General features: G+C 40.7%; 1 protein-coding gene across 3 annotated transcripts in view; it reads left to right on the top strand.

Moving 5' to 3' along the window:
- Positions 1–13221: 13221 nt before the first annotated feature.
- The window catches only part of LOC143860173 (DNA double-strand break repair protein), a 64002-nt gene continuing 50287 nt past the window's right edge, over positions 13222–26936 (top strand). Inside the window, exon 1 of one of the 3 annotated variants that reach the window (XM_077370730.1) lies at positions 13222–13998. The gene's annotated coding sequence lies outside the window, so the exon portion shown is untranslated. Of the gene's footprint in view, positions 13999–14944; positions 16046–26936 lie in introns of those variants that run through there. The other 2 variants (XM_077370728.1, XM_077370729.1) reach the window with 2 other exon arrangements.

The following is a 26936-nucleotide window of genomic DNA, read 5'->3' as shown; positions in this document are numbered from 1 at the left end:
GACTTTTATTTTTGTAAAATTGGAGTTCAATTTCACCTAACGGTCACCCCCCAACGGTCAACTGAAATAAGCCTCACTTTCACGTTGCCATGCCTAACATTATATGATGCAAAATTACTGAAATACCCTATCTTCCAATTTTCTTTCCTCTATGTTTTTTGTATTGTGATACCATCTGTAATGCCATTAATGGCATTCACTCCAAAATCCAAATTAAGTGTTATCGCTTTCATACTAGTTTATTTATTAGCTGTTATCTATGAAAATAACTAATATTATTTGATACTGGCACTACCATGTTTTGATAATTCCACAACTTTTCGAGCTTGGATTTTTTTTTAAATTTCTTCATACATACATGGCACAAGTAGAGCCCAAGAGTGTTTGTTAAGGAGCCTAATTGTTAACGTATTTTTTTAACATTTTTCTTCATCTTTACAAGAAAAAAGCATGCACTATTTACAAGCATCATTCAAGCAAAAATTATGTGCTTTTATAGCTAATTTTTTATTAGGTAAAATATAGCGGATTAAAATGCAAAGTATTCAATATATAGTTATAAAAAATATCTATAAGGTATTTAATAGGTATAGAGAAATTTGCATATGTGAGTTATATAATAGCTATAGAGAAATGTAGGGCCTCTTTTGATGGCTCTAAAATTAGTTTTTATGGACAAATCAGATGATTTTAATTTAATCATATTTGCAAATAGGACATTAAGGCCCTTTAGAAGCCATTAACTAATTTATTTCTAGGACAATAGTAAAACAATAATTTACAAATAATTAAATTTATTGGACTGCAAAATTAAAGTGCATCCTAGCAAAAACCTTGGAGCAACAACGCCCCATTGATCCATTACACTCATTTGGGACATCCTTGCGGCAAGAGCACCCTTCACTTTAGCATTCGCTCATATTTAACTTCAAAACCATTTGCTCTGACAAACCGACAAGCCGTTCTGCTCGTGTGTATGTGGGCAAGAGCATGGTTTTAAATTTCGGCCGAAATCCGATCAAAATCGAAACCTAAATGTTGCGAAACCAAAATTGCCAAAATTTACCAAATTTTGGTCGAAATTTCGGCAAAATTTTTGATAAAATATTAATTTTTTATTTCTTTACAAAATTTTAGCCCAAAAACTGACATTTGAGCGCTTCTTCCAAATTTCGGGATTTCGGTGAGGACAGAAATTATACCCGAAACTGAAATTTAAAACCTTAGGCAGGAGATATAGTGAAAATGGTTCACTGCTTGAGGATAAATTCACTTCCTTTAACGTTGTTCTTTGCCTTTAAAACTTACGAATAACTGGGATTTTATCCCTCAGAGAGGGGCAAATATCATGCCCCTAATAGATTTTGTGTACAATGAAAGCATCCAAGAAATTTTACGAAAACAAATTTGTAAGCATTTTTTAAACAGTAGTGCCACCTATGGAATGAATTAAGAGCATTAAATAAAAAAACTTAAATCATATATGGGGTGACATCTTTTTCCTTTATAAGAGGGCCGGGCTGCAAAATTACTTTTACGAAATTGTCTAGATGCTTTCAAAGCAATTACGTAGAATCAATTTTGCTGCCTCCTCAGCCCCTCGTTTTAGGAGATAAGTGCCACCCATGGAAAATGAAGCACTTACATATCATTTTTTTGAAGTCATCCAAAAAGGCCCTAAAACTTAGTATATAGAGAAGAATAATGATATGGTAACCGAGTTGGGAACCAAGAATAGAACCGAACCGATAGTCTCTTCACGAGTTAACAAGGACTTCCTCTTGTTGTTATTTTGTTTTCTCAAAATGGCAAAACTAACCCTCCCTGAGTCAAAATTAGATAAGTTTCAAGTCCAATAATCGGCTGGGGGCCTCACAATCGGTTGTAACAATCGCCTAAGCCTTGTTGCACGTATGGATTTGTTCGGTTCAACCGCACTCTTTCAAGATAGACTAGTAAGACGAGCTTATCTTGATGAAAAAAAACGACCAAACGACCATGACTTGCTTCTATCGTGGCATGGATGCTTAGTCATCAATATTATCTGATGATGGGCCACCCCATGGAGACCTAGTAAGCACAACTCCGAAATTTATAAAATATTTAATAGCTTATGAAAACTTACATTAACGAGATCTACATGACCTATGAGGGCCATGAGGCCATGCCTAAGTTCACCCGTTAAATAGATATAAGGTAATTTATAGCTATAGAGATATTATAGGCAAGAAATAGCAGTTAAAAATAGGAAAATGATTTATTTTTCCTTTTCTTTTTAACTTGGACAGCCCCCTCTAGTGTAAAAGAGTAGTCATGAATACACTAGAGGGGATGTCCCAAGTGACAAAAAGGGGCGAATATTTCATGTCGTGATGATACAATTGTAATGTTTTGAATAGCGTTAGTATGTACAGCCCTTAACCAAACCTTATAGTTGTTCCATCCTAGCAGTCATACTATGCATGTACACCTATCATTCCAAAGAGAAGGTGATCAATGCAAACCAAAGCCGAGGTGGAACATCCCAAAAAGATACAACAGTTCTTAGCCTAATTGTGCCTTTTGATTTAAATTTTCAGTTCACAATGAAATGAAACTTGAGGATATGATTAAATGCATAAGTAAAATAATTTTCTGTTGGGCCATGGGGTCAATAGAGGAACCCTGAAAGTTTAAGTGAGAGAAAATAGAGGAACCAACTGTTGGATTAGAATCTTGTTAAGAGCCGCCAACAAGAGAGAGAAGTGACTCTTTTAGCTTAATGTTTTGAATAGCGTTAGTATGTACAGCCCTTAACCTCTTCAGCGAGTTTTTTGCTTACGCCTTTGGTTTGATCAAAGTAACGAAGTGCATGGCCCCTCCTTGGTGGTGGCCCATTAGATCAATGATCTTTTCCTTCATCAGTTCATCACAATCTCCACTACCATACTATAAACCTACCATTTATGTCTCAGTTACATTAATAAATTACATGAAACATGTGTTTTATCAAAAATATTAAAATATTACAGGAAGGATTATTTGGGGCTTGTTTGGTTTGAAGGAGAGGCCTTCCTAGATAGAAAGGGCTTTCCTCGGAATTCACATTTACTTTCTTAAAAAAAGTTTTTAACTATTTGGTTTAACAACTATGAAACGAGGAACATGTTACTAGAAAAGTATTTCTCCAATTTAGATGCTTGTAACCTGTGAATGGAATATGAACACATCATTTATACTTATGAATTATGATATAACATGGCTAGTGGTGCTCGTATGTAATAATACTAATGGGAATACTAGAGGGCCTAATATGGCTAAAATACAACGAACCAGACTAGTTATCGATCTACTATTGTGGTTAGATGGAGGGCCATCGTCCAAAAACCAATGGACTCACATATAAAGGAAAGAGTTGTATGTATTATAGTGTCCCGACATAGAGGGCCTAATAGCTGGAAAGACAATGAACTCACATATATGCTAATTAATAATCTACTAGTAGGCTTAGTCCCTTAGGACACTTAGAACGATTGTCATATTATTAGTAAGTGTTCTAAAGATAATACCTCTAAGTTGGACTAATTCAAAGAATAAGCTACCTCTCAAGTATTTCACTCATTGCTTTCTCAAAAGTACTTCCGATGCTCTCTCCACTTGATTAGATGTGTCTTTATTTCTTGTATGTATAACTTGTGTGAAAATGATTTTTAGAAGGGGATATACAAGTTTTGGGGGTGATTTAATGGATAACTCTGGTAATTAACGCTTTTGTTTAGATTCGATAGTTGTAGTTGTCCGACAACCCTCCACAGGTGTTTAGATATGACCTGCTTTGCCAAGGATAACAATACGTTCAGATGATTATATAAGTTGAGGGTCAGCAAGACGCTAATAGTGAAATTCCTTTCTCCGATGGTCCCTAGCAATTCCCATATAGTGCTTATTTTTTTGAAAGGGACATGATATATCCGCCCCTTTTGATCACCAGGAACACCCCATGTCAGTGTATCAGTGACTAAAGAGGGGCTGTTGTACTTATGTCAGAAGAATTCAATGCACCTGATTGCCACAAACACTGACAGGGGGTGTTCCTAGTGATCAAAAGGGGCGGATATATCACTTCCCTTTTCGAAATCCATGTGTGTCCCAAAAATGTGTTTGTGACCCTTCCATAGGGGGTGGGAAATTTTTTAATGGAGATACCCTCATAAGGCCACAATCTTAAATTTACAATGAGGAATGTGGCACCATGCTGCAACCCAGTCCTCCCTGCCTAGTCAAAATTTATATGGGGGTCTCAATAGTGTGTTGTGACACTACCTAAATTGATGAGGGTCACAACATTGTGCTGCAAGCCTCCTAAACTGGTAGAAACCCAAAGGGGGATCACAACATTGTTTTGCGACAGTCCCATCTGTTGGTGCCGAAATCCGCTCTCGTCGACGTGCTCTGATAGAGTTTTGATCCATGCTCATCCTGAGCTCAAAGAACATGCTTTAGAGGTCCCGAAGTTTGGACACCGGGAGGACACTCCGACACTCAAGTCAGAAATCGGCAACAACCAGGAAATCCAAACAATGGAGAAGCAGAGTAACAATACTAGTGGATCTTAGATACATACCTTCGCTTTGCGTGTGGAGGTCCTTTTATAGAGGTGGAATCCTAGGCAGCTTAGTGTGGACCCCGATCCTGAGAGATAGGTGGGGGACGGGCCCCCTACGGCCTCTGGATCAACCACAATGTGAAGGAGAGCTCTACTAAGGAACTCTCGAAACGGATGCCACCCTCATAGCATAGCGCGAGTGGCGATAAATGAGATACCTCTTGATCCAAGGATAAATCCTCAAACCAAGACGTACCTAAAACAATCTCAGAGTCGCCATCCATGGATAGGCCATGGAACCCTAAATACAAATATGCTCTGTATACCATGGATAACCAGAAATATATATGGGCTCGTGCCTGGTTAAGAATGGAGAAGGTCCGAAGAGCACCTCCAATTCGTCCGAGTGCAAGCACTTGGTCTTTTATGCCATTTATTATTAACCTTGAAGAGTTTTGGGCGAAAATCATGTAAAATAGGAACAAATATCCCCGAGTGGACGTCTCCCTAAACATGCATGACCCGGGAATAAAATGATAAGCACACACATGATAAATGAAAGAAGTGTCGCCTAATCACAACTAGGTTATAAGTGACATACCTAACTGGTGTCTAAGTTCTGGTGGACAAACACACCCATGCTACAGCTAAAGGTATAAGGTCTGTACAGGAAAGTAAGAAAACACAACAAAATATACAACACAACTCGACATCACATACAATACAACAAGACAAATCCATAAACTTTAAACGTACTCCTCGACTCTTGGATGGTCTGAAGTTCATTCAAGCCGCCTACGTATCCCCGCCTCCACGATAATAAGAGTCACGTAGTTCTTCACGCCTATTCTAAGCTATGATGCCTAAAACATCTAGACCTCTATCCTAGATTCGACCTAAAAGATCGGACTAGTTATTAAAGCTTCTTGTGTGATTATTTAAATTCCAGTGGATTGTGGATTTTAGGACACCCTATATGCCCTAACTAAATGCAGGTTAGCCCTGAGCTAATGCAGGTGGTTCCTACAACCTATGTGTAACTAGGTTGTGTGTCCTAAGAAAAATAATGGGATCAATAACGCATCTTAGATCTAGTCATCAGTCGGCGATGTGAATCACCAACTGACTGGACGGAGGCGTAACAAACTCCTAAGTAGGACAAACTCTTAACTCTAAAACAAGCACACAACAAACAAACAACATATCAAGGACAAACCCCTTACTCTAAAAACTCTCTATCTAGGACAAACTCCTAACTCAAGAGGAAGAGCTTTTCAAAAACACGTTTTATTAAAGATTTTAGTATTTTTAAAAAGGTTAAAATGATTTATTTACAAAATTTGAGATGTTTTTTATAAAAGTTTGACTGAACTTGGGATAAGGATCCCAAGCTACCTATGTACCTCGTGGAAGAGGATCAAGCTAACATAATTCGGAATCAAACTTTCTTAACTACTACTAATGACTTTTAAAAGTTTCAATTTCTGATGTTTTTAAATTTCAAGTTTTCGAACGTTTTTGGATTTTGAATTTCAATATTTTTGGACCTTTAAATGTTTTCACCCTTAAAAGAAACACGCAAGCATAACCACAAACTAGGGCAAAGTCCTAAAGCAAAAGGAAAAACCCCAAACAAGCAACTAGCGTCTCAAAGAGACGATCCACAACAAGTAAACTAGCGTCCCAAGAACAGTGAAAATGATCTAAGATCCCAAGCAGGTAAGCTCTAATAAAACTAAGATAGTCCCTAACAAAGAAGAGCGACGCAAGATCCCAAGCAGGTAAGCTTTAATAAGACTGAGATAGTCCCTAACAAAGAAGAGCGACGGCAACACTAAGGAGAAACTCCTAACTAATAATACTAAAGAAGGGGTGCAAATGAGCCAGAGACTCTCTAATATCGCTACCAAAGATGGGGCTAGTGAGATTGGGCAAGTCTCCTAGACACAAAGGTGGGCTCCAAGTAACCTTATCATTGTCCTTGCAATGAATAAAAGGGGGCAAGTTATTTTACAGACCAAGTCGGTCTTTAACCTAAAAGGAGGTGTTCTACTTGAGACTTGGATAGTCTTCTATGGGTTGACTCACTAATGAGACAAAGCTTGTCTCCAAAAGATTTTGACTTTTCTGCTGAGACATAGCTTGTCTCCCTAAGGGTTGGCTTCTGCTAGCGCTATCATTGCCCTTGCAATTAATAAGTAGGCTTATAGGCAACTAACAGACCAAGTTGGTCTCCAACTAGTAGGGGGTACAAGTTGGGGTACAACTTATAGAGGGTTTTATAAACAAGACAAAGCATGCCTCCTATAAGTGACTTTCTAGTGTGTTCAAGGTAAGCTCCCTAAGGGATAGGCTCAAAATTACAAGGCTTGTCTTCAAATGAGAACTGTCTTAATGAGATAGAGTGTGTCTCCTAAATGTTACTCACTAATGAGACCACAATGATCTCCTAAATGGATGACTCTAGATGACTCTTTCATGACCCTTGCAATGAGGGAAAGATTCTATCTAAAGGTATCTAAAAGACTTGGAAAGTCTACTAAATAAAGAGGGGAGCACTACTTGGACTGAGCAAGTCCCCTAAGGATGGGCTTGGGCTAACGCCTTCATCGCCCTCTTATTAGGCATTTTTACTCAGATTTTGACAAAAGTTTGCAGGGACATTCCTGGGATCCTAACCTACCTTAGAGTACAATATGGGACTCTAAAACATTCATTTGACAGGTTTTCTAATCAAACGAAGTTATTGGGGTTTGGTCAAAATGGGGTGTCTACACTTAGGAAGCTAAGCCTTTCTTGGAGAGTTTCCAATTGGCCGACTTCCCTAAGAACTCAGTTTTCATATTTAGCCTGAGTTTCCTCACGGTACCCGGTTCCTTATTAAACCCCTAAGTTTTTAGGAAGGTTACCATGCTAGGTCCGGTCTTTCCTTAGGGCACTTTCGCTTATTGGAGGGATGGATTTTACCCCACTGTCGCAAATTGATGAGGGTCACAACATTGTGCTGCAAGCCTCCCAAACTGGTAGAAACCCAAAGGGGGGATCACAACATTGTCTTGCGACAGTCCCATGTGTTGGTGTCGAAATCCGCTCCGGTCAACGTGCTCTAATAGAGTTTTGATCCATGCTCGTCCTGATCTCAAAGAACATGCGTTAGAGGTCCCGAAGTTTGGACACCGGGAGGACACTCCGACACTCAAGTCAGAAATCTGCAACCAGGAAATCCAAACAATGGAGAAGCAGAGCAATAATACTAGTGGATCTTAGATACATACCTTCACTTTGAGTGTGGAAGTCCTTTTATAGAGGTGGAATCCTAGGCAACTTAGGATGCTTTGGCTTTCTTGGAGACTTTCCAATTGGCTGACTTCCCTAAGAAGTATGTTTCCACGTTTAGCCCGAGTTTCCTCACGGTACTCAGTTCCTTATTAAACCCCCAAGTTTTTAGGAAGGTTACCATGCTAGGTCCGGTCTTTCCCTAGGACACTTTCGCTTATTGGAGGGATAGATCTTACCCCAAACATATGCCCCCCCCCCCCCCCAAAGACTTCCTGGTACCGATCCTGGGCTGAGGATGTAGTTTCTGGGATCAGGGAATTATTCTCGTCCTTGTGCCGAACCGCCGGCTTTAGTGGGAGCCAAACTCACATGCTTGCATCTTGACCAAGCTTTCTAAAGCTCAGTAGGAGTCTGCTTAGATTGTGGCTCGAAGAGAATCCATATAGGTATGAATCTCGGTCCGACACCCTTGTTTGATATGAACTCTGGGAAAGGTCGGCGCTTACTTGTCAAAGCTCGGCTGAGTCGTAGACTTAATGAAATTTCAAATTTTTTGGTGGGAAGATGAACAATCATCCTCGCTTGGCATACAAACAATCACATCCTTGGGAGATGGAACGACGCTTCCCTCATTAATGACAGGAGTTCCGTTTGTAATGTTGTCATGATGGGCATGGGTGCCGTTCTCGCGGTCCATTCAATGCATGCCACATGGAGAGGGTCCCATATTACAAAGCGACGGGGCTGCTCCCCGTGCAGGCTCATCCCTCTTCTTTTTAAGATGGCTCTCCCTATTATTTCTCTACATTTCAAGGCTTTTAGAGAGAGGAAAAGTTCCAGTGTCCCCCTTCCTTTATCTAGCGATTTTCATTCTTCTCTTGTGACCCTTTCCATTCCTGGCTACTTCTTTCGTCTCTGGTGAATGTCTTTCCTTCTTCTTCCAATGAGTTCTTTTGTTTCCAGTGAACGCATGGCAACCAAAGTTCCCTAGAGTCTCATGTTCCTCTTTCTTCGACCTTTCCCTATTCCAGTAATTTCCCCCTCTTCCTCCATCTTCTTTTCCTTTTGTTTCTGCTTTTCCGGAATGCGGGTGCCACAGATTCTCAAAATCCAATAGATATGGATTTCGAGATGGAGATTAAACCCCCTCCATCATCTCTGATTAATCTGGTAGAGAGTGAGGAGGATGGGATGGAAATGAATGATGACAGAGCAGATGGAGATGGTGAGGAAAGGAACATAGAGTACAGAAGTCTGGGGAGGATTCAGAATCCACCCAAAGTGGTTCCGGTTCTCAACCTCCAACTTTAGTTTTGTCATCTGGGCCTAGACAATACGTTTGGTATGATTCACGGAGAGATTAGTAGAAGGCTTGGTAGGTGAGTGCTTCATGCCCCTGACTTAATGTCCGAGCCTTTAGTAGAGTCCGTAAATAATGAGGATCATATTCTGCTCGGGCTGAATGTGCTCCGATAGAGTTTCGATCTGTGCTCGTCCTACGCTCAAGGAACATGTGTTAGAGGTCCCTGAGTTTGGACTCCGGGAGGACACTCTGACGCTCAAGTCATAAATTGGCAACAAGAAAGGAATCCAAACAGAAGAGAAGCAGAGTGACAAGTACTCGTGGATCTTAGATACACACCTTTGAGTGTGGAGGTCCCTTTATAGAGGCGGAGTCCTGGGCAGCTTAGGAAGTTTGCCTCTCTCTGAGACTTTCCAACTGGCCAACTTCCCTAAGAAGTCGATTTCCATGTTTAGCCCGAGTTTCATGGGACTCGATTTCTAATTTAAACCTCTAAGTTTTTAGGAAGGTTACCGTGCTAGGTTCGGTCTTTCCCCTAGGGCAGTTTCCTTTTAACTTGGGGTTACCATGATTGGAGATGGAGAGAACTTTTTGCCCTTGTTCCTTAAGAGGAAAGTTTGCTCCCCTAAGTCCAGTGTGAGGGCCACATGTCGGGCACTTATTGGAGGGACGGATTTTACCCCTAACATGATGGGATCCCCCACAAGGATGAAACCCAAGTGCGGATTTGCACAAAAGTGTAGATCCCTCCACAAGGAAAACCCCATTGGGTATCCTCCATAGGAACCCATGTGGGGATCCCCATGGATGAAAACCCATGTCGAGATCCCTCACATCTTCGAAACTTATTCCATTGGTATTCAAGCTTAGGCCCTATTTGGATTCCAAGAAAAACATTTCTGATAGAAACTTTTTTATCAAGAAATTATTTTCTTTCCACGATTTAGAGGTAAATGATACGATTATGGTTAATTCAGAGGGATATGATAATAAATTGAAGTTCCCGCTCTAAAAAGTAGCATAGGGTTGTTTCAATTTGTCTTTTTAGTGTGTCAAAAAAAAAAAGAAGGAAATTTTAGAAAAAATCCGTTTCCAAAAAATTCTTGCAGTCCAAATAGGGCCCGGGGAAATTTTAGTATGGATTTTTCACTATTAGAAATGCTTCAATATATTTTTCCATACTTGGATATTTGTCCCAATGAGATTTTTCCCATACTTAGTAATAATTTAGTGTGATTTTCCACATTTTACCATTTTTGACCAGTTAAGGTTGTATCAATGCAGCTTTCTAAACTAAGGGCATATCTCCAGCATGGATATCTGTTAGCCCAAGGTTCCCCATGAGTAATGACCTTTTTCTTGTTGTTTTGATGCTAGCAAACCCAAATTGATTAGTCTTCATGGACTAATGTGTTGTCTTGTAGTATTGTGCCATAGACAAGAATTTCACACATCAGTCCAAAGTCAACACATCTAGCACGGTACAACGCAATGCATGTGCTTGAGGATCAACATGCAACGATGAACCAAGTGAGCTTTCAAGCAATAGAAACATCATCCTTGGAAGATGTTCACTCACTCCTTGTCTCTCCAAGGATGGCCTTGGAAGAATCAGGGGGGAAATAAAATCTATCACCCCCTTTTTATATATTATGGATCGCCTCAAGAAGAAGCAGGAAACAGTGCAACTCTTCACATTACGAGCGTCGGCGGACGTGTCGCACCACGCTAACGGCCAACGCCATGTATAACCTTATTACCTCGAAATGGCATGTCGCTATAATTACAACCGCAACGGTTCATGAAACCAAGCGCCGAAAAATTCCTATATGCGACAATTGGATAAACGAAGCATGACAATTATTACACTTGCATAACTGCTTCAACCTCGAGAACTTAACTGCCTATATTCAATCGATAGGACAAAGGGTCCCCCCACCCACTTGAGAAAAGATTGACAGGACTCTAACCAACCAAAACTCCAACCACCGAACAAAGTGAGCCACTTTGAGAATCGATAATGGAATAAGCCCCGAATAGGACTGCCAAGGATAGAGTGTCCCAAGAGCCGTCCCAAAAGTCGAGCATCCCAGACAATCTTTGATGACCGACCGACCCAATGCCACCCGATAATGCCTTGACCGAGCACTCATCAATGACTTGTCCGAGAACCCGAGCGCCTAACCAAGCACCTCCTTCGTAAGCCTAAAGTAATATTGACTCAACATGTAAGCTCCCAACTACTTCCTCGGTCCGTTCAGGCCTGAGGCGGTGGGGGGAACATGTTGGGGGCAAAATCAAGCATCAATCGTGTGATAACACCTGGCTCTAGTACCACGAAGACTCCTGATCAAGTGCCGCCATGCGGCCGAGGCCGTGGGGGAAACATGTTGGGGGAAAAATCAGGCATCAATCGCGTGATAACACCTAGCTCTAGTCCCACGAAGACTCCCGGTCGAGTGCCGCCACGTGACATGATAAAAGAGGGTCCTCGGCAGATCTCTGAGTCCTCGGCCAGCACAACTCCTCTGCAAGCACATCTCCTAGAGACCACGCACTGCCGCGCCGCCGAGTAGGCCGCTGCCCCATGCCATTAGGGGTGTCGACGGATCCACTTCGGATCGGATCCACCTATGTCACAGTCACGATCCATTCAAATTCCTTATCGGTCGGGTCGGATTCGGATTGTTCTTCGGATCCTACTTTCCACGTCACGATCACGATCCATTTTAATTCGAACAGTCCGTCGGAGTGTCCTATTATGTCCCACTAAGCTAAGTACACAATTAATTTTTTTTCTAAAAAAGAGTTAGAATGCCAGTCCACTCTTAGTGTGTCTATATGCATTTTCTTCAAATAAATTAAAATTTGTATATGTTTAATCTTTGAGTGAAATAATGCTTGTAAACAATAAAATTAGGGAAATGATTTCAGCTCAACTATGTTTTGATACATGCGCTCATGTATCTTGTATTTTAGCCTTTAATTGTCATGTAAATTCTTTTTGGGAACCGTAAAAACCCTTTTACAACTCTTTAAATACTAAAAGACAAGAAACATGAGCGTCTTGTATCAAAACATGTTTGTGTTGAAATCATTTCCCTAAAATTAATCTAAATTATATATATGAATATAATGTATAATTATTATCAAAGAATACGATGTATAACTATTATCAAAGAATATGATGTGTAACAATAACATTCAGTAATATCAAAATGATGAACTAATAGTATATTCATGACAGCATATATGTTCAATAGACTAGCATAATGAAAGTATAATGGAGGTGCTGCTATCTTGAGGATTATAGAGCAGTGGCCGGGACTTAGAAGAGGTGGTGGAAGTGGCGTATGGGGGGAGATGGTGGAGGGGATCGGTGGCCAGAGGAGGAGCTCTAAATTTCTTCTTATCCTCTCCTCTCTCTTCTTGAAATATCACAGCAAAAGAAAAAAAAAACCCTAAAACACGAGAGGCGAGGAGTCGCTTTTCAGTCATGAAATCGCACTCCACTTAATTAATTAGAGGTTTTGATGAAAATACCCTTCATAGAATTATTAACATTATGAAAATTTGGAGGGCATTTTGGTAAAATAGTTCGGATCGTGACTATCCAATGGATATCTTTTGCAAGCCCATATCCAATCCAAAATTTTCGGATCCCACATTTGATGATCCATAATAGGCCCATGGATCCTATTGATATGTTTAGTTCCTGTTCATTAACGTTCGGATTCCGAGGATCCATCGGACCGTCTGGATCCATTGACACCCCTACATGCCATTGCCAGTCAAGTCAATGCCAGGCCGTGTCAGTGCCAATCACGCCATTGCCATGCTGCCCTTGGGACTATGCTGTCCCATCGCAAATCATGCCATCAACATGCAACGCCTGGGTTGTCATGCAGTGCCAATACGGATACTGATGCCAGCTATCACCCTAGCGAGCCACCATCACTGCCCCACGAGTCATAGAACCTCTTTTTATAAAAGGGGAAACCCACACTCCAATCTAGATGTTCAAATACTTCAATCCAAGTACATAAGCCGACCCCTACACTCGGACTCTTGAGTACTGTTCTTTCCTTGCGCTTAGCTCCATTCGTTGCCTCATTTGACCTGAGTGTTGATGGTTTCCTCTGAGTTCCTACTCTGGGCATTTCTAACCGACTTCTTTCTTTGACTGGAAATCACCCATCCGACCACTTCTTTTCCTCAACTAGACCAAAAATGGAGCCATATTACACTTGGTCATGTTTGGGCTGCAATCGATATGTAGAAGTCTAACAATAGCTTGGCTCGATCTGGACTCCTTTTATAGAAGTCTTACAATAGCCCCGGATCTATCAAGGTTTATTTAGGATCATTTCGACTAATGAGATTAGAAGGCTAACCCTTCTCTCCATTTTTCACATTATTTAGGGCGAGAAGAGACCGTTTTTACTGATTTTGAAGCTTTTTTGCGCTCTCCCTCCGTCTAAGCTCTCCAATTTACACTGCTGAAGGAATAAGAAAACATAGAAATTAGGGTTTCAAAAACTGTAATTTAGGGTTTTGAGCCTTCGAACTAGAGGATTTTCTTGGCTAAAATTAGGATTTTCTCTGCTAAAGCCTGCAAATTTAGGGTTTCATTCTTGCTTTCATTAAAAAATTCTCCCTAATCACATAGACCCAGATGGGAAAAAAACTACTAAACCCTAATTCCTATATGTAAACTCTTATTCTTTGTATTTTGACGAAGAAGATGAGCAGCAATTGAGAGGAAAAAGATCATAGGCGAACCGGCCTCTAGAGCAGTTCTTGTTTTTTCATTTTTTCGCGGAAACCAGAGGTCATCTCTCTCTCTCTCTCTCTCTCTCTCTCTCTCACACACACACACACACACACACACACACACACATGAATTGAGTTTTCTCTTATTTTCAGTGTAAATGTTGCGGATTGCAAATATTTTCTCTTCCTGATGTTTTGATAACGTTCCTGTGCATAATTCAATCCCTATGTAGATTCTCCAGTCCCTGTAACAACTTCTTATGTGTATATCATTATAACCTATCTAACAATAATGCTCAAACAAACATCAGTCTCTTGCCATTCAAAAATAAAAATTATAATCAGTATTGTAGAATGCCTATTCCCATATTTTTTGAAGGACAACAATGAATTTCATCCTCTAGGAAGGAGCCACACGTCCCGGGCAGGGATGATATGGATACACCTGAAACAAATTCAAGCAGATTGTTTAATGTGATTTCCATCTTTTTTTTTTTGAAAAGTAATGTGATTTCCATCTTAGTCTTCCCCAAATATCTCTGTGTATGAAAAACAAAGCACGTTGTTAGATAAACAAAAGCAACATTGGCACTTAGAGTTTTAAACGCAGAAGAATGATAGGTATCTCTCACAACAGTCTTATGATGAGAGGGATTCTTAAGAAGTTTGAATTCTTCATCAAGCTCCTGAGCATAAGCCTACACGAGAAATTTGACAAAATCAGGCTGGCTATGGGGATTTAAGAGAATAAAAAATCCATTTCATCAACAATTAATTTTGAATAATTATAACTCAGAGATGTATGGAATATGTGGTGGATTAGAATTTAGATATAAGTCAATCAATGATCAAGCAAGAAAATTTAAAACAAGCAAGGAGTGCAATGACAGGAGAATAGAATATGGTTCTCACTTGGGCTTTCTCTCCTTGGAAACTTTTTTCAAGGCAATCAAAACCTGCAAAAGATGACGACAATACGATGAAAGAAGAAAGTAGAAAGAGAATTCAGAAACCACATATTCTCTTCTTTAATTCTTAGAAGTTGCTTTGCAAATCTTTTTTTTTTAAATCTTCAATGCTTTGTATTTTGGGTAATTTTGCTGCATGTTAATTGCACACCGTAAAAAAAGAGGTATGAAAGGAAAAAGAAAAGAAGAAAAAACAGTCAAGGGAAGGAGTGATATGTATCTTCTTTTTTTATGTCCCAAGTCTTTTGTAGATACATTACATAGAACTTCTCTTATTCATTGTCTTGGGATTTTATGAAATTGTGATAGTATTTATGTTATGGTAAAAAATGTAGCAAATAAGAACTATGATATATAACAGTTTAGCAAGTATTGTGTTTTTTGTCACAGCGAAACGTCATTTTGCTTAAAAAAAAAAAAAAAAACTGATTCCTGGACGTGAGTTTTCCGAACGCTATATATTTTTTGAATGATATGAATTTGTATTTAAATGGAGAAAAATGCGACCAAAAAGGCCATGAGTACAAAAGAATATAAAAGAAACTATACAAGAACAAGCCAATAGATGACCGCGACCGCAGCTTGGTGCATTTCAAGGGGGCCAAAAGTAAGAAACCTCAATGCTTTCCTCTGAAACATCTTCCCTTGCCATTCTATCCACTTCCCTATTAGCTGACATTTTTACGTGAGAGTAAGAGATCTTCAATTTCCCCACCTTATCTTGAATTTTGTCAAACCATTGCGCAAATCTCCAAGGGATAGGAGACTTGCCTTTAGCCACTTGATAACATTGAGGGAGTCTCCTTCTATCGACACCATATTAAGAAGGTTGGGATGGGATCTATTAACCAGATTCCCTGAAGGACTGCCCTCACCTCTGCTTCATTAGAGCCCGTAACCCCTGTTGGGTTCCGAACGCTATTATTTTGCTAAGAACACTCAAAAATGCATTCTGATTCTTGATTTCAGAATGAATAAAGAGAATCGTTGTTGAACACAACCTTTCTATCACTTCGGAGAATCCTATTTGGGTAGAGCTGCTCTGATATTCTGCCCCCGCCACTATTCCTCCAACCAGCCCTGTCCAGCGCAACCTGCGGAAAATTGTCTTGCTGATCATCTGAAACCGCCAGAAAGGTCATCTCTCTCTCTCTCTCTCTCTCTCTCTCTCTCTCTCTCTCGTCACGCTCTCTCTATCTTTATCTCTGTTTCTCGGTTCTGTCTTTGGTGTACACGGTTTGAGTCTCTAATGACGCCCTAATGAATAGCCGTTCCTGTTGCTGCAATCCCATCCCATCCCCAATCCTCTACATTCTCTCTCTTCTCTTCTGTATAGGGTTCACCATTTCCATTTCCATCTTCATCGATGTTTGCATTTTTCTTCAAGGCCTTGATGAACTTCCCTTCTCCAAGAAAGCCTCTATCTTAGTTGCAGATTTCCGGTCGAGTTCCATAGGAGGCCATTCCTCTCTAGTTAATCTGATTGATCCCGTACTACAGAAACAGGTTTTTCAATGTCTGTTAGTGTCAATCTGCTCTTTGATCTATCAACCATAAGTCGGGAAAACATAAATCTTGTTAGGGTTTTTGGAGTCTGTTTCTTGCATGATTGGTAGTAGTTGTTGAACGCTTCTATTATGGAATTGCTTTGGATTTTTGTGCATCTTTCGTTTCATGAATGTCTGTTGTTTCCATTAGCTCTGGTTATGATTTGGGGTTGGATTCTGAATTCGTTTCAGGAACAATTGAATATATCTGTTTATTTTTTATTTTGATATTTTGGAGACTTCAATTCCATTTTTTTCTGTATCTGTAACCTGTTTTCTTCATTAATCGGTTTAAATGGAATTCTTTGAAGATAAACGATTGTAGAAACTGAGGGGTTACCTCTCTGAAATCTAGAAGCAGAAGGAATTTGTCGTGGAATGCATAGTGACATGTTAAGTAGATTCGTTGCGATATTTGGATCTTTGTAGACTATTTTTTTATTTGGATCATGTAATTTGCACATTTGATTGCAAAGTGTTCTGTTTGTACTTAAATAGCTGCACAGAGTGGAGAATTTAGGTACTATTTCTTCCATATTTGAAATTTAGGACTGCTGAATCTGTGATTCTATAGACTAAGTTCCACATAAAATTATGCTTGGGTAGAAATTAATCAAATTATCTCCTTGAGAGTCCAGGTAGGAATTATTTTCAAACTTAAGGGCTACAACGAGCCTAACAATGTGTTTTGTCTTAGTATATAGACTTTTTTACACCCAAAAACATGCTTCCTTCCATGACATATACCACTTAATTTGTTTTTGCTCCAAAATTTGGGCTTCTTTTTGGCCCAAAATTTAGCTTCCAATTAAGAGCATGAACTTACCCAAAATTTAGCCTGTTTCTACCGAATCTACCCTGATATCGGGGTTGTTTTTGCTTAAAATTTTAGCTCCGTTTCTGCTTAGACTATGTCTTGAACTTGCTCAAAATTTAGCTTGGTTTTTGCCCAAATTTCATGCTTGAGCTTGATCAAATTCGAGCTTAATTTTCTTCTTGATGACAGCACAGATTTTCGGCTAGCTTTTGCCGAACTTTTAGCTTGATTTCAATACAAAATTTTGGGACAGATACTTCACAGTTTTCACTTGATTTTTGCCCAACTTTTACCTTTTTAAAACTGCCAAATTTCGGGTGTAAGCCTGTCCATATTTCGCTTTTGAAAGTGGGCCCAGATTTTAGCTTGCATTGAACCAGTTGTTCAAATCAGTTTTCACTTTGATGGATTCGATCCACATATACCCCCCCTCAAAAAAAAATCCAGAATCCTTTTTTCTTGTCACTGCCAAATGTCATTTCTGCTAAAAAGTAGTGATTCTGTTTCTAGGAGCACTCAAAAAACATATTCTGTTTCTTGATTCCAGAATGTGAATCTAGAGAATGGTTGCTGAACGCAACTTGAGTCTATTGGGTTAGTTAACGCCAGTGTTTAAAAAATCGGATGCGGTCGAGTACTCGGTTAACGCGGTCATCATTTGGGAGGGTCAAAGGAGTTTTTATTGACTCTCCCCCTAAACAACATACCCAGGAGGTTGTTCCATATACACTTCCTCAGTAAGATCGCCATGTAGGATGGTATTTTTCACATCCAACTGATAGAGTGGCCAACCACCACGATTAACTGCAATAGAAATCAACACTCGTACGGAGGGTATTTTCGCAATTGGAGAGAAAGTCTCCTGGTAATCAGCACCAAATGTCTGAGTGTAACCTTTAGCAACAAGTCTTGCTTTGAGACACTCAATGGTCCCATCAGGTTGATATTTAATATCAAATACCCAACATTTAATAGCAAATACCTAACGATAGCCAACGGCCTCTGCGCCATAAGTTAAGGGAACTAGATGCCATGTGCTATTTGAGTGTAGGGCATCCATCTCAGCGCATTGCAGCCTTCCAGCCAGGATGAGCCAACACCTCTGTAACTGATTTTGGAATAGAAAAGGAAGAAACACTGGGAACAAAAGATCGAAATTTGGGTGAAAGAAGACTATAAGATACAAATTGTGAAATTGGATGAGCAGTCATACGAGAACGAGTATGACTTGCAATTGGAGAGTCAGAGAGAATAATAGGATTACCTGCACCTTGATGATTATCAGACATAGAAGGAGAGTTGGCTTGTGGAGGAGATTGAGGCTGAAATACTTGCCTAGGACCACGACTGTACACTTTCGTCACTGGCAAAGCAAAAACTTCCATAGAATCTATCACAGGTTCTGCTGATGAAAAATTCGTGATAGGGTTGGCGGAAGAGGACCCAGAAGTAGGGGTAATAACATCAGGTTTGGGCAGAGGGAAAAGTAAACTTGGCGGCTCAGCCGCAGTAACCTAAGAATTAGAGAAATAAGGAGTATCCTCAAAGAATGAAACATCAGCCGAAATAAACGTTTTGCGCAGGCGAGGACTATAACATTTGTATCCTTTTTGAGTTCGAGAGTAACCCAAAAAGATACATTTCTCAGAATGAGGGTCCAACTTATCCAGTCCCAGAGCTAACTTGTGAACAAAGCAAGTACAGCCAAACACACGAGGTAGTAAAGGGAAAGGATTACCGAGAGGATATAGGACAGAGAAGGGGGTCTGACCAGAAAGTATGGAAGATGACAGACGATTCCCTAGAAAACATGCCGTGAATACGACATCACCCCAATAGACCTTCGGTACTCGCATTTGAAATATAAGCATGGTTTCAAATTTCGGCCAAAATCCGAAATTTCGGATTTCGGTGGGGACTGGAAGAACCTAAATTTGCCGAAATTTCGGATTTCAGTGGGGACCGAAACCGAAATTTGCCGAAATTTCGAAGTTCGGCCTTTACCAGGCAGAAATTTTGGTCATTTCGGTCTGAAATTTCGAGAAAATGTCTTTTTTTATAAAAAAAATATTGTTACAAAATTTCGGTTTGCAATTTCGAACTAAAGTACCAAATTTCAGCCCGAAATCTGAAATTTTGGATATCGGGGGGGGGGGGGGGGGGGGGGGGGCGGGGTTCCAAATTGGTACCGAAACCGAAGTTTAAAACCTTGAATATAAATGTGCGAGTCATATCTTAAAGGTACCTGATTTTACGCTCGGCAACCCCATTTTGCTGCGAATAATAGGCACAAGAGGACTGATGAATAACACCGCGAGAGTGAAGGAACTGTGTGAAACCACTACTATGAGAACAGTACTCATGGGCATTATCAGTGCGTAAATAAGAGATAGAATATTTAAACTGATTTTTAATTTCAAAATAAAAACTACGGAAGGCATTAAACACATTAGAACGTTCTTTGAGAAGAAATAACCATGTAGTACGAGAAAAATCATCAACAAATATAACAAAATAACGATAACCATATAAAGAAGTAGTTCGTGCAGGTCCCCATACATCAGAATGAATAAGTTCAAACGGTCTGGACGACCATCGACCACCACGCGAAGGAAAAGACACTCGATGGTGCTTTTCCAACTCACAAAACTCATATGAAAACGTCTCAATAGACTTAGTAATAAAAGGAGATTTTCGTAATTTGTCTGCAGGAGGATGACCCAGAAGACAATGCCACTGATAAGTGTCGACAGAAGTGCGAAGTGCAACGCCAGTAGGTACGGAGTCTAGGTAATATAATCCTCCTATCTCGCGGCCTAAGCCAATCCTCGTCCCAGTCTTCAGATCATGAAAAGTGCAATAAGACGGAAATAATGAAACAGAGCACATCAAAGATTGTGTCAGGTGACGCCCAGATAATAGGTTAACTGGACAAGACGAAACATAAAGGACAGAGGATAATGAAAAATTACTAGAGAGAGGCACCACACTGACCCCCGAGACTAGTGATGTGGTCCCATCTGCTAATGCAACAGTACGAGGCGCAGTAGAAGGTGCGGACTGGAAAGAGGCAAGAAGTTGTAGATTACCAGTCATATGATGCGACACCCCTGAATCAATAAGCCAGGATTCAGAGGATGGACGAAAGAAAACAAGACGAGCTACCTGGCTGGGCAAAGGTGGCAGTAGGCTGCTTGCCTCTATCACGTAGGTGCACAAGGTCCTCATATTCATCACGGCTGACTACCATCTGGTCATAAGGCAGTACATGGGCAGGAGTAGCAAGAGCAGAACCAAAGCCGTAAGATGTAGCAACCGAAGCAGTAGGCCTCGAAGGTCGAAGCTCTGGGTGCAAGTCATAATAGTAATCAATGTTGTGTCCCTCCAACCTACAGTGAGTACAAAAGCGAGACCCACGACCATGACCAGTCCAAGAGTCTTGACCACGACCTCGTCCAGGAACATCGCGACCACGGCCACGACCCCAACTACCACGACCACCACGGCTAGATCCATGGCCATGATCAGTACCATAAGAGGTAACAAGGCAAGAGCTATCAAGAGTAGCATTTGTTGTCGGAGGAGCCCTCATACGCTGAACATGAGAAAATGTCTCCTGAAGTGATGGTAGGCTACCAGAACCAAAAACCTACTGAAGGAACTGCAAGAAATCTGGCCCTAAAGAATCCAGATATCGAACAACGTGCCACTCCTCCTGGCGGCGCTTAAGAACAACTGAATTGACAGTAAAAGGCATAAGCACATCTAACTGCTAGCAAAGAGCCTGATACGAAGTGAAATGCTCAGAAAGAGACAGGTCACCACGCTGAAATCCTAACCAGTTAGAGAACAGATCACACAATCGGGTGACATTATCAGCACCAGAATATAAGGTTGCAACATACTCCCAAACTTCCCTGGATGAGTCAAGAAACATCATATTTGCTGCAACCTGAGAATCCATACAACTCCAGAGAATGGATCTTACCACATCATCTTTCTGTTCCCATCTCTCAAAGGTGGGATCCTTGGCGGCTGGAGGAGCACTGTCTAGAAATCGTACTTTACCACGACCAAGTAGGTAAGTAAGTACGGCGTGCCTCCAAGGAGGATAATTCTTCCCCTCCAGTCTAATCGAGGTCATCTGTAAAGGGGCCTCCGCATGAGAATAGCTAGGTGTGGAAGAAGAAGAAGCCCCATCGATTTTCAAGGAAGTCATTGACGACAAGGATGTCTCAGAGGGTTCCATAAACAGTTACTGAATGGGATAAACGGCGAATAACAAAAGGAAAAAAAACTGAATCAAGGTCAACCAAGTCACCAACCACCACGTAACAGGCCACCACAAATATAACCGAATCACAACCCCAAGAAACTACCGGCACCAACATAAAGAGCCTACAACCACGGAGCGTCTCAAAAAAAAGAAAAGAAAAAGAAACGACAAACACAATCCACCAAGAAACAACCACAATCACGAAGCAACCAACCATCAATTCGCCAACAACACTACTAACAATCAAACCATCAATACCACCACCAACCATCAATCACGACAAATCAATCCGAAAGAACAATCAACCCACGCACCATTCACAGAAACCACCAATATCATCAAAACAACAGGGCTCATGAAGAGCATCAATCAACAATCACAATATACCAATAATCACCACCAACAAACAACCATTAATATCACCACGAATACGACGAAACCCCCAAACTACCAAGAAACAAGCAAGAATTCACTATCCGTCTACACTGTAGTCATAAAAGGGTCTGGGTGGAGATTGTGGGTGGAAAAAATAAACGAACACGACTCAGAAGGGTCGTGGGTAGAAAAAAGAAACTAACACGACTCAGAAGGGTCGTTGGTGGAGAAAAGAAATGAACACAACTCAGACAGAGGGGTTGTGAGAGGGAGGAAAGGGACGGATGGGGTGTGTACGATAGATGTGGGGGCTTGGGGTATACGGTTGGGGCTTGAAGGTATACGACAAGGGAGGGGGGGGGGGGTACGGCAAGGGTATACGACATAGAGAGGGTCGTAGGGGTATACAGCATGGGAGGATGGATTGGCGGCAGATAAGAGTGTTATTACTAAGGGGAGGGATATACGGCAAAATGGGAGGGGTATACGGCATAGATAGGAGATGGGGGTTGCTGTAGCAACACTGGAAAGAGGATGGGGTCTACGACGTCTCAGGGAGGATGGGGTTTAGATTAGATTAGGGTCAGGTTAGGGTTAGGACTTAGGACTGATTAAGGTTAGGACTGATTAGGGTTAGGGTTGATTAGATTAGGGCTGATTAGGGTGAAGGAACAAGAAAAGAAAAGTAGAAAAGAGGAAAGAAGATGTGTTGATCTACCATGGCTTTAATACCATGTTAGATAACTGCATGGAGAATGGAGAATGGAGAAGAAGAAGTAGTGAAGAAAGATAGGGGTTTCCGTGAGAGAAGAGAGTCATTAGTTCTCTCTAACTCACGCCCCAATTATCTTTATACTTAATAATAAGAAAGTTACAGAAATAACCCTATTCATCTAACAGTTATATTTCATCTCAGGAGAAAGATTTCCCATTGTTTAGCCGGAAAGATATGTGGCCATGAAAGAGGAATTAAGTGGAGCAGATTTGTCTAGAAGAAAAACAAAAATTGTGTTTACATTATGGTTTGAGAGAGCGACAATTGCTTTTTATATTTAGGGAAACTTACATTTACACCCCCTCTAGTTTCTGACACATACACTTCTACCCCTGTGGTTCTAAACGTGACAAGTACACCCCCTCCGTCAACAGTCCGTCAGTTTAACCTGACGGAAAGACTGAAACTAACCATGGTTAATATTCTGAGGACAGAAATACCTTCATTTGCAGAGGGATTAGGGTTACATCATTTCCCGCAGCCACCGTCGCCCCTCCGGCCACCGCCTTCGTCGCCACCTTCGGCCACCGCCGCCGTCGCTATCTCTGGCCACCGCCATCACCTCCACCACAGACAATCGAACCCCACCCCATGGCTACATCAAACCCACATTTCAAGAAAAAAACTTTGATAAAAACAAAAAATAAAGCCCTAAAACATTAGGGTTTTTGTGCAAATCATTATAATGATGTGAATGAAGACAAATGAAACTCCTAAATGGAGGGTTTATGTCGATAAATCAACAAGAGTTTGAATCAAACCCCAATTTTTCAGTTTTCAAGTATGAAAACCCTAATTTTCAGTTGGGGAAGATGAGGGCATTTTGGTCTTTTTCGCCTCGCCGTCTGCTCCGTCACCTTAAAAAAACCCAATGGGACCACAGGGGGTGTACTTGTCACGTTTAGAACAATAGGGGTAGAAGTGTATGTGTCAGAAACTAGAGGGGGTGTAAATGTAATTTTCCCTTATATTTATTGATGAGATTCGGGATAAGGGATATGGTTACATGGGGGGAGGTGTTAGGCACCCCTCATGCCCGGGAGAACCCTGTCTCTTGACTTGAATTGGCATATTTATAACTTTAGCAAAATTGTTTTTAGCACTCTTTTTACGATTAAGCTTATTCCCATGTTGGGATTTTAAACAGAAAGGAGGAAAGAAGATGGGAAAAAGGAGGAGAATGGTCGATCCTCAACTGTACCATAAAGAGGGATTCGCATACACAATAGGATAGGCGGATCTGTATGTTATGTGCTAGTTGTGTATTATTCTTTCGTCATGCCATATATTTGATCTTCTATAGATATATTTTCCCAATTTCTCTCACATTTCCTATACTTTTTTACTAAGTTTTTAAGGACAGAAGGAGAAGAAAAGGCTTATTTTTTAATGTTGCGCCCCACATCCATCAGTCTTTTTGTTCCCTCTTTCCTTTCTATTCTAGTGGGAAACTATAAAATTTTGGTACGAAGCTGAGATTTTTCAGCGGCAAGGTACTCTAATTTCTATCGAAGTATCGATGTAAGTTGTAAACGCTGGAGAGAGGGTGATTGGTGAGGGATTTCAAGAGGTTGCAACAAGATCTGCCGTTGGGGATAAACAATGCACTACAAGATAATAATTATCATGTTATGTATTGCTGTAATTTTGGGTAATTTTTATGTCTTCACTTTTTATGTTTATTTTTTGGTTAAATGGCCTTCCTGTTCTTTCAAATGTTGGGTTATTTTTGTTTTGTTGAAATATTAATTTTTATGGGTTTGTTTTGGTTTTGATTTGCATATCCGATGATACCTTTTGGGTTGGAGGTGAGCAGATTCTGCCTCTTGAGTTTCTATTATTTTTATTCGTTTTTTTTTTGTGTATTTTAGAGATTGGTTTTTTGTTGTTTGTGATGGTGTATTTTGTTAGGTTGTTGGATTAGAAGTTTGTGATGGGTTTTAGTTGTTTTTTGTTGTTTTTTTTGCTATGAATGCTATGTTTTAGGCATTCATTTTGCCTTATAAGATTAGAATGGGTTTTGGATTTCTTTTTTATGATTGTAAATGTTTTTTTTCTTTTATCTAACTAGTTATGGGTTTTGTGTCTCTTTTTTTTTAAGCTTTGAAGATGCATTTTTTGCTTTTCTTTGTTAATATTGGAGTGGGCATTGTTTTTTTTTTTTTTTGAATGGTTAGATATCATTAATGGAAGAAACAAATATACATTAATAGAAGAAAAAAATATACGAAGCTGACCTAGGAGGATGACTAAAAGAAATGAAAAGAGAACAAACAAAAGAACACTAAGGGGGGGGGAGAAAATCGAATAGCTCGAGCTCTTGCTTCCCTGCACCTTCCCTAGCAAGCTTTGTCCGCCTCCTCATTTGCAGATATTTTTACGTGCTCAAAACTTACATTCGCCGCTCCAATACGATCCCTAATCTCATCCGTCCAACTCCTAAATCTCCAAGGGACTGACTTTTTACCTTGCAGCCATCCGATGACGTTAAGTGAATCTCCCTCCACTATATGCTTAGCCAAGTCAATTGACTCCCTAGCCTAATGCCTTGCAAAGCTGCCCTGATTTCTGCCTCATTAGAGTCTGCAAAACCAATGGGGCCTGAAAAGGCCCACAACGTGACCCCGCCTCGTGTTTCTAAGAAGGCCACCAATCCCAAAAGGTCCAGGCTTGCCAAGGCTAGAACCATCAAAATTAATTTAAAGAAAGCCTCGTGGAGAGAGGAGGGGGGGCATTTGGGGACCACTCTTATAAACTCGCTTACGACTAGAACATACCTCCCTCCAACCATACCATAGATCATGAGCTGAAACAAACTTAAAGCTAGGGAGGGACCTAGCCCAAGCAGTGGTCAACGTGATTGCTAGAGGAAGTTAGGGTTGGCAACAGGGTGGGGCGTGGCCGGATGTTGCATTCCCCGTCCCCGCCGGAAGGAAGATTCCTTGTCCCCGCTTCGGGGATGGGGGGAATCCCCATCCCCGCCCCGCACAAAAATCCCTGCCTCAAAAAATGCTTTTTAACGCCCATGAAGAAGAAAAGACCAGCCATGTTTTTGCACTTATCAAAATATAGTAGTGCCAATATCACTAACCTAAAAGAAATGTTTATTGTTCACAAAAAACACTAAAACAGTACTAAAATAAGAGGGTATTCATAATGTCTCGCATATTGAAATGGGGCGGGGCGAGCCCATCCCCATCCCATCCCCACCCCGTCCCCCCCTTCAGGGGAATTTTTATATCCCATCCCTGTCCCCGCTGAGATCGGGGAATCTCTGCCCCCGAGTGGGGCGGGGCGGATCCCCATTTTCATGGGTGAAATTGCCAGCCCTAGAGGAAGTATGATGAGGGTTTTTCTTCACCCCCTTGAACCAGTGTTGCATGGATTCAGATTCGTGTGTCGGGATCCGACACGGATTCAAGGTGTCAGATTCGGCAAACCCCCAAAAGTAGGATTCAGATTCGATAATTGTAAATAAAATAAAATTTTTAAAATTAAAAAATTAAATATATGTATATATTCATGAAAAATTCCAGGGTTGAGGCGAGTTTTGTATTAAGAGAGTGGAAGGAGGAAGGGGTTAGAGGGTCGAGGCGCTATGTTTTTATCTATGATTTGTGGACACGGACACAGGTGTCGCATGTCGACACGGACACTGAGTGTCCGACACGGCAACCCTTCAAAATCTAGAAATGGGGACACGGCTACATACATATATATCAAAAATCAGTGCCAACACTAAAATTATGAATTTAAGAGGAAGGATACTAAAAGAGGGTTTTGAAGATCGAATTCGCTAGCTAGAAAGTGGTGGAGAAGTCTGTGTGACGTGGCAATTCACACATATGGCTTGATGGGGCCCACAAATATGGCACTTTTTGTTGGATTTGATTCAATTGAGACCATTGGGCAGTGTGAAGGAAAGGAAGGGGGAATAGTGAAGGCACTCTCGGCCGGTAGTAGATGAAGAATTTGAAAGGGAAATGAAATAGTTATTCAGCCTGGTGGCAGCGCATGGAAGTGTGGACCTCACTGTAGCGGTTGACTCAGAAGATCACTTCTTTTCGTTTTTACTAGCCTAGGAGTATGCTTCTGGCCACCCTCAATTGATTCCATGTAATGCAAGTAGGGACCCCTGGTCCCCAATGTAATCTTCATAGTATTAATGAAACTGTCAATTTTCAAAAGAAAAAAAAAAAAAAAAAAACTAAAAGAGGGTTTTCCTTCTAGGAAAAAAA

The sequence above is a fragment of the Tasmannia lanceolata genome, unplaced genomic scaffold (assembly GCF_043159265.1).
Source record: "Tasmannia lanceolata isolate RefF3 unplaced genomic scaffold, GAP_Taslan_0.1 ptg000037l, whole genome shotgun sequence".
In the NCBI taxonomy this organism is placed as follows: domain Eukaryota; kingdom Viridiplantae; phylum Streptophyta; class Magnoliopsida; order Canellales; family Winteraceae; genus Tasmannia; species Tasmannia lanceolata.
Note: the sequence above shows the minus strand (reverse complement) of the source record. Positions and strands in the feature narration are given on the sequence as shown.